Genomic DNA, 9,707 nt, shown 5'->3' on the forward strand with positions numbered 1-9,707 from the left:
ATCTAGTCGGGAGTGGTGCTGACTGAAAACAGATGATTTGGAGCGATTCGCGCGCCATCTGTTGGTCATTCTAAGGACTTATTGAACTACCCTCGTAGCTATTGTAACAACAACAAAAATTTGTTATTAATCTTTGTTGGTACGCTAAATTAGGTTGATTTATTCTTGGTTACGCAATCTCTTCTTCTGCCTCTAGTTGAATCCGACCTTAGGCTTCTGGAAGATGTGGTGATAGTGGGTCATCATGAGGTTGGACAGCGACATCATTAGCACGATGATGTTGTCTTGCTTCACCTGTCGCCGATTGATCTTCTGGTGTAGCTTCTTCCAACTGATTTTCATTATTGTTTTTATCTTCTAAATCAACCTTTCGCTTAATCCCAATTGCTGCGTCTTCTCAACTGATCGTATTATTACTGGTGACCTTAGCCTTAGCGATAAGATCTCTTACTGCAACTTTCTTTATATAAGTATATTTGGCTGCAAAATTTTTCCTGAAAACGTATTTCTTTTCGCGCTCAGTATTCAACTTTCCTCTTTCATAATAGAGATGTATCAATTCTTCTATCATTGTTGTATTCCAGTTAATTATTTCTGTTGAGGCGATTGGCTGCAAATCGCTAACACTAGCCAAAGAATCTTCAGCTGGTACAGTTGATGTTCTGATATTTACCGTTTCTCCCAGATATTCTTCCTAGTCAGCTTTTTTGTTTGTGACTACGCAAAACTTCAGGTTCTGTTTTTTGCTTAGGCGTGTTTATTATAATAAGCAAGCCGAACTGTGAAATCAACTTTGTTAAAAAAAACTGAAGCCTTCCTAATCATCTTTGTATGTTGATCGGAAATTTTCTGCATAATTGAAAAAAAAAAATGATGGCAGCAATCCCAGGTGCGGCGAATATCTGTCTTGCACCCTCGATTCTTTAATAAAGACCGAATGTGCAAGCACGAGACGATTTAACGAGGGGATTCCCCCGTAGAAAAAAGGCGCACGCTGCGTTAAGAAGATTACACACGCCACTTTCCCTTCCTTCCTTTCTTGCTCTCTTGCGGAATATGATTTTTTGTTTTGTTCTGTCTTTCCTCTTCTCTTGTCTTTCCACAATTGCATTGTTTTTAATCCAATCTGGAATCCACTTAAAGGAAAAACAAATCAAAAGTCTTTTGCAGAATAAGCCGGGTGTAGGAAACGTGATAGGTAATATGTTAAACGGGGTAACGACCAAGTGGGTAATTGGTAACAGGGCTAGCACACTGTGGGGAAATAAAGTTCCTTTGGTAGATGCCGCTAGAGCCCAGCACGTTAGTGCGTAAGAAATGTGCTGCGCTCTGTCGGAGTCTAAATGAGAATAGTTATTTCGCCACAGTGAGTTTACCCTCTACCAATTATCCACTTGGACATAACTTCCTTCCCCTCTTTTTTTTCATGTTTCCAGATAATACTTTTACCTGCAATGCTTCTGATACCCAGTTTTTTCCGTTTTATGAATGAAATAAGAAATCTTGTAAGCTTAACAGGGTTGCTACAGGCTAGGGTGATCGGCAAAGTCAGAGAATGTCAAGGACAACTTGAAAGATTTAGGGGATTTTCGATAACTGAAATTTTTGCAGATTTCTCTTTTCTGCCATTTTTGGAAAACTTCACCTGATGAACGTTATTTTGCTTAACTCTAAACTTATAGAATAGCACTCAATAAGAATATCCAACTTTTTTTGCTTCAAAGTTCATTCTTTTTAATTGAAAAGTCTACTATTATATTCTTGTTTTAGTATTAACTTCTCTGAAATAACAATTTACTGTTCGCTAAAAATTTAGTTCATGAAAATAAAACCAAGTTTTGACAAACGTCATAAAATTAGGAAGAGAGAATCTTAGTTTCTTTGCGTAGTTTCTTGCTCGAAAATTATTTGATAATAATCAAAATAAAAAAGATGAAAGAAATCGAAAGAGAAGGAAGATGATATGGTTTGTTGCATTCTCATTTTTCTCTCCTCTTTTTTATTAATTTTTTTTCTTATTCAAAGGTCATCTTTTTTGGTCAAAATTCAACTGTTTGTCTAAAAGTAAAACTAGTTGGTTGAAAGTTGTACTACGTTGTTATAAATTAATTTTTTATTTGATGACATTTTTTTATTTAAACTTAAAAATGAACTATTTCACTTTGGGTTGAGATTTTTTAGAGAAAAAATTAACGATTAAATGTTTTATTGAGGATTTATCCTTATTTGGCAATAAATCGAACTATTTGGTTGAATTTAATTATTCACGTAAAAACTACAAGTTAAATATCCACAATGAAACCAGGGTTTTTATAAGGACCGATTTTTCCAAAGAACCTATTTTTTACTTTGCCCACATTGACATTTTAGTTAGTAACACAACTCAATCTTAAAGCGAACATGTAACAGAATTATGTCGAACTTAAACTTTCGCCTCTTGCTGCAAAGTTAGGATTACAGACTTCTAAACCTTAGTTGGTGTTAATCGTTCAAAAATTTCTTCTTCTCTTGGCAGACCTCGGTCTACCTATTCTCTAGGTAAGTCTTCTTCTCATGGCAGGTCTAGGTATGCTCCTGTTAGACCTCATCCTGCCAGATATTATCCTAAAAGGTCTTCTCATGCCATTTCTTATCATGCTGTGTCGTCTTCTGCCAGGGTTTCTCATACCAGGTCTTCTTCTTCCATGACTTCTCATGCCAGGTTTTTTCTTTATAACTTTCTCCTTCCATGCCGTATCCTGCTAGGTCTTCTCATGCCAGGTCTTTTACTGCTATGTCGTCATATACCAGGTCTTCTTCTGCCATTTTTTCTCATCCCAGATCTTCTCCTGTCAGGTTTTCTCCTTCTAGGTCGGCTCATGTCAGATTTTCTTCTGCCAGAGATATTTCTTTATATATATATGAATATGAACTTGAAGAACTTATACATCTTCGGCTTATTCCCCACGCTAATCCGTTCCGGCGATTCGAAATTCGAAGATACACTTTTCCTGGCGATAAACCACTTAATTTGACAAGAGAATTTTATGGAGCCTTTTGCCCATACAAATCGAAGAGAAAACTGTTTTATCAACGTCCAAATGCTTGATGAAGAAAATCAGAGTAGAAAATATTATCGCAATTAGAATAGATATAATGATTTGATGAGTGTAATTTGCTGTTTAATTAGCAAACATCTAAATAGAGATGTATTTATGTCCAAGAAACTCAAATCCCTAACTTAACCCTTGTGGTTCTTCACAGCTTTGTAATGGAGTACATGTCCTAAAAGACACCAACATTTATTCCAGCTGTAACCTTAGTAAACCCCCAGTTTTTTTGTACCTAAACGATAAAACGTAGAAATTATTCGAATTGTTTAAACATTAGACTGGTCAGACACGAATCAAGGGATGATTTTTACTGAAGACGCGTTGAAAAGCCGACTCTAAAAATGTACTTCATCGCTTTCTCGTATGAAATACAAATTAAATTCACCATACACTCGACTATTATCGACTAAAAGAGGATTCACGAATGGTCGGGTCTGCTCATCTTTTATCATTGTGAGTATTTCTGAGACCTTCGTCCGTAGGATGGTGAGGCCGCGGAAAGATTTACTTATGGGAAATTAAATTTGATGATCGCCGGTGCCATCAACGGCTCGTATAAGCCCTCTCGGTAGGAAGATGTTTACGACTACGGTCGGCTACTTAGCCGAGTGCTTTAAGAGCTCCATACGTTGCCCAATGAGTGCGTCCGGTTTATGCCAACATCATGCAGCAACTGATCTTCTCGCTTTAGGGCTTATCCACAAATTTCGTAAAACATTTTAAGAGGAGTTTGGGTTTACTCAAATTTTAATTTTTCATAAGGGATGGGGACGGGGGGGGGAGGAAGATATTATGTAAGGAAAATTTGTAACAACAAGAATAATAAATAGAAAGATATTACAACTTAGAGCAAAGCACAACAGAAACTTGATCTGTTCAAGTATAGGTATTTTATTTTTTAAATAAAATCAATACATTTTTAACATAGTAGTCGATTTTTCTGTCAAAGAGATGAAATTTTAAATTAATAAGATTGGTTTTCTATACTTAAAAAGACGGATTTTTAATATAGTACAGGAACTTTCAACCAAATAGTTGAGTGTTTAACTAAAAAGTATTTATTTTAAACAAAAATTTAATTAATTACATTTTCGTTTAAAAAAAAAAACTTCTGATGAGGAAATACAACTTTTCTATAATATAATCAAAGTTTCAACCAAACATAAATTTTCAAATGAAATGATGAATCTTTAACAAATAAAATTAATTTTTCAACAAATAGTTGAATTTTTAATTAAAAATATAATTTTTTAACAAAAATCAATTTTAAACAAAATATTTAAGATTTCAACCATAGAAATGATTTTTTAACCAAAAATATGAATTTACATTTATCAAGAAAAATCATTTTTGAACCAAAAATCGAATAGGTGAATCCTTGACAAAAATATATTAGTTTTCAGCAAAGGAAAAAACAATTAAATTGTTGAATTTTTGAGTCTGAAAGAATAATTTCGTACACAAAATTTTATTTTTAACCAAATAATTGAGTTTTGTACCAAAATATTTGAATTTTTATCTGAATAGTTAAGTTTGTATAGAAAAAATATTAATTTTGAATCAAAAATTAAATAATTGCCTTTTATGTTGAAAAAATTAATTTTCAACATAAGAAAAAAGGGATTTTGAATAATACAGTGAAATTTGTAACCAAAGGTGAATTTTCAACTGAAATGAACTAAAATTAAATTCTACAGCTAAAATTTATTTTTAACCAAACATTGGAATTCTTCAACAAGATTAATTTTCTACCAAAAAAATTTATTTTAAACAAAATAGTTAGGATTTCAACCTGAGAAATGAATTGTTAACCAAAAAGATGAATTCGTATTTATTTCAAAAAGTAAATTTTTAACCGAAATTGGAATATTTCAATTTGCAGTTAAAAATTACTTTTTGACAAAAAAAAATCAATTATTTTAATTTACAACTAAAATTATGGACCCTCAATAACAAGAAAATTAATTTCTAATCAACGAGATTAATTTTCTGCTTAACAAGACGGACTTTTATTATAATGCATGAATTTTTAACCAAAAAGTTGATTTTTTGAATTAAGCATATACATTTTTAATGAAGAATTAAATAATTCGATTTTCAGCAGAAAAAATTAATTTTCAATAACAAAGCCGAATTTTCAATAATATAGAGAAATTTTCAACAAAAAATTAATTTCCTACTAAAGTTATGAATCTTTAAAAAAAATAATTTTAACTAGTCAGTTGAATTTTTAATAAAGAAGATTAAGTTTCTACCAAAAAACTTAATTTTAAACAAAATGTTTAAGATCTCAGCCAGACTATTGAATTTTTTACCAAAAAGATAAATTTTCATTTATTTCATAAAGTGAATTTTGAACCAAAAATCGAATAGTTAAATTTTCAGTTAAAAAATTAATTTTCCAGAAGAAACATGAATTTTCACAAAAATACATCAATTGAAAACTAATATTCTAGACATTTAAAGACAAAAGAATGAATTTTCAATCAATAAGATCAATGTTGTACCCAGAAAATGTATCTTGAAAAAAATTAGATTTTGACCTGAAAAATGAATTTGTAAACAAAAAAACAACTTGAGATTTATTTTCCACATTCAATTTTGAACAAAAAATGGAATAGGTCAATTTTGATTTTCAAACAAATTTATTTTTATGCAAAAAACGTTAATAAAAAAGTTAAACTTAACACCAAAATTTTGTTTCGTTAATGAAAAAAATTAAAATTCAATCAAATAATTGAATTTTGCATTACAAAGATAATTTTTTATCCAAGCTTTTTTAATCAAAAAGACAAATTTTTTTAAAAATGCATGATTTTCCAACTAAATAAGATCAATTTTTAACAAAAAATGTAGTAGTTAAATTTTTAGTTCAAAACTGGATTTTTAACCAAAAGGAGAAATTTTTAACAAAATAGTTAAATCCTCAACCAAAATATAATAGTTTTCAGCATAAAAAAATCAACTATATCGTTGAATTTTTAAATCAGAAAGATTAATTTTGTAAAAAAAATGGTATATTTGCAAAAGATAAATTCCTAACCAAAATATAATAGTAGACTTCTCGTTCAAAAATAATTAATTTACAAACAAATATTCTTGGATTTTTTGAATGGTTTTTATTTATTCAGTTTACATATACGAGTTGAAAAACGAGAAAAATGGAAAAATAGAAAAAGAAGGTACAGCCTGTAAAGCCTGTATTTGGTAAATAGGAATGTTGATTACTTATAAGTTACAGAATAATAGTTTAAATAAAGAATTAATTTATCCATATTTATTTGATAAACAATATTTATAAATAAGTTCCCGAAGTTTGTTAGATATTTTTAAGATAATAGATTGAATGATTTTACTATGATCCATTATGATAAAAAGAGATATATTTCGGGTTCCAATCGTGTATAAAACTACGCATTTTTGTTTATGATTGGAACCCGAAATATCTCTTTTTATAATCTTTGTAAGATTTTGGCAAATAGGGGGGGGGGGGGGCAGAGAAAATCTTACGGTATTTTACATTAGGGAGGATGTTTTTAAAATCGAACTCGAACTCTGTTCCTAGTTATTCTGTTAACAATAATAGTTATATGCAATTAAGGGGGGACTTCTATCCTTTCATGACAGCTTATTCAGCAATTTCTGGTGAAACACGGCCTTACAGAATTTTAACACTCTTCATATTGTTCTGACCTTGCTCTCTGTGATTTCTGGCTGTTTCCCAAATTAAGTTATCCTCTGAAAGAAAAATTATTTCAAGACCTAATGGAAATAAAACAATACGGAAAACCAGCTGTTAAACTTTCGTAATATCACTTTAAGGAGTGCTTTCGAAAGTGTAAGGTTAACTAGAAAAAGCAAACGGTCTGTTTTATAAAAAATTGATGACTGCGTCCTTCACTACGACTTCACACCTGTTCCATAGATTGCAGCTTATTTGGCAATTTCTGGTGAAACACCGCCTTAGACAAATTTAGCAGTCTTCTTATAGTTCTGACCTGGTTTCCTGTGATTTCTGGCTGTTTCTCAAAGGCTATGCACCTCTCCATACACCGCAGCTTATTCAGCAATTTCTGACGAAATATGACCTTTCACAACTTTGACAGTCTCCACACAGTTTATTAAGGTATTATCTGAAAGGAAACAGATTTCAAGACGTAAAGGAAATAAAATAGAATGCGACGAAGCAGGTACACCAGAAGGTTGGATACTTTCCGGACAGAAAACTTATTCGTTGGTTTCTTCAAATTTCTCAAAAGTCTGTGTCGATAGAATAATTAGGGTCAAATTCTCCACATTTTATTAGATTTTCTAAATACGAATATTACTTATGAATTCTTTTTACATTCTCATCCTAATGAGAAGGTACTGATTTTATGTAAAATTTGACTTTGTCGAATTTCATCAATTCTTCATGTTATGAGACCCCCCGAGTCCGAAAAAATGATTTTTACGAAGGTGTTTGTCTGTCTGTCTTTAGACTGTAGTCTGTATTCTGTAGGCACAATAACTTTCGAAAAATTGATCAGATTGTATTCTGCTTTGGCACTCTTTTTTAAGGCCTAAGAAAAGAACGAGTTCGTAAACCAGCTATTTTGGATTAAAATTCAAAAAGTGAGAGAATTTTCAAAATTTTGGAAACCTTAATTGTTTAAGATTTAAAAAAAACCCTGTACGATTATTCATAGTACGCAGAAACTGAAACAATTTATTCTCATGACTACAAGCCCTACAAGATTATGATAACAACTTTTTTAATTTGGTCGAAAATATGAAAATTCCAAATTTTATTGTACCCAAAATAATGAAAAATCCAAAAATTCCATTTTTTGGGCGAACAATGTAAGATACGAAAAAAATTAATAGGCTAAACTTGCGCGCTCTGGAAAGATCTACAAATTTGTTATGAATTATGTTTCGATAGGAAGTGTAGCTTTTGTTTTTAGTCGTAAAAATCAACATTAAAAATAAAAAATAAAAAATTTTAGACTTACGACACAATCTACGAAAAAAAATGAGACAACACTTGTTTATCCAAAAAGAGCTATACATTTTTAATAATTATTTTTTATAGGATGCGCAGTTTTTATTTTATGCGTAAAAAATATTAAAAATAAAAAAGTTAATTTTTTGATAAACCACATAAGCTATGAAAAAAATGATTAATTATAATAATAATTATGATACAATATTATAAATTAAATTATATTATAAGACAAAAGTTGTTCGCCTGAAAAGATCTATAAATTTATTATTAAACATTTTTAGATAGGACGCAGTAGTTTTCCTTTTGATGGTAAAAAACAAGATAATTTTTTTTTAATTATTTAAAAAATTATCAAAACAAGGAAATAAGAATTAGTACCATTCAATTTTCATGCCTATTATGAACAGTAATGATAAAAATGTATTTAAATGATACATGCTTCAGCGCAGCTTATAATTTAATTTAAAGCAAAATAAGAAACAAATATTAAAATAATCATGATAAATACAATTTGTGCTTTATTTTGCAATATCTGAATAAGCAATTCCAGACAGAGTCACATAAAAAATATATTATATTTGATATAAAAGTGCCGAAAGAGCTTTAACAAATGAGAGCTCACAATCACGAAATTACAGTTTTCGATCCGTTGACCATTGATTTTAAAAGGTCTGTACACAAATGCGGGAGAAATGCAAAGACTGAGTGCGAAGTGCGAGAGCCATCAGTCGCGCGCCGTAAGTGCGCTCAAACTTTCAAGCTAAGCTCTTTTAACAAAAGAGAATTCACAATCACAAAATTACAGTGGTAAATGTTTTGAGACTCAATTTTAAAAGGTTTGCGCAAGACTGTGCGAAAATATAAAAACCGAGCGCGAAGCGCGAAATGAATATGCGATCAACCGCGAAGCGCGAGAACCAATAGTCGCGTGTGGTCAGATTTTTTTCATTACGAATCCAACGATATAAAAAACTCATTTTGCATCCAAAAATGTAGATAGAGCCTCTCTTCCTAATTGCGGCAGAACTTGTGGATGACCCTTTACTTGTCGAACGAATAGAAACACAATCGGCGAAGACAAACTCGTGCAGACTCCCTTTCATTTACGGCTCGCTTTTACCTGAGCCACCTTTGACCCCAGTAAATGTTCACCTGTTCCTTTTTACCAACAATTGCAGCCCGATCCTGCAAAGGTAGACAAACTATCATTGAATATCCGGGCGATAAGAATCAACTTTGTGAGTTCTTACTACCGAATTCACGGTTTCTTTCCTCTTATCAAAGGGCGAATAAATTCGCTACAAACTAAATCTTAAGAGGCCGTAAAATGTTTTATGACCAAATCGAGACTAAGTGCGAACCGTCGTCCCCATGGGAAATAATAAACCTGCGCTCTTTGCAAGTCCGAGATAGGTGGAATTTTTTAACTTTTATTAGGGTAATAGCTCCAGGCAAGGGCGCATTTAGAAATGGGTGATTGGGGCGACCGGCCCCTATCCTCAATTTTTAAGAAACATAATGAACACTCTGGAAAATTTTTGGCATTCTAGAAAATTTCTACAATAAAGGCGAATACGAAAAAGAATAGTATGGAACTGTACTTAAATTAAGTAACAGCTCAAGGGCGG

At 31.5% G+C, this 9,707-nt stretch overlaps 1 protein-coding gene across 1 annotated transcript in view; it reads left to right on the top strand.

Moving 5' to 3' along the window:
- The window catches only part of LOC117174596 (zinc finger protein 600), a 181,149-nt gene that overhangs the window by 166,897 nt on the left and 4,545 nt on the right, over positions 1-9,707 (top strand). The window lies entirely within an intron of this gene.

Source organism: Belonocnema kinseyi, chromosome 6 (assembly GCF_010883055.1).
Source record: "Belonocnema kinseyi isolate 2016_QV_RU_SX_M_011 chromosome 6, B_treatae_v1, whole genome shotgun sequence".
Classification (NCBI taxonomy): domain Eukaryota; kingdom Metazoa; phylum Arthropoda; class Insecta; order Hymenoptera; family Cynipidae; genus Belonocnema; species Belonocnema kinseyi.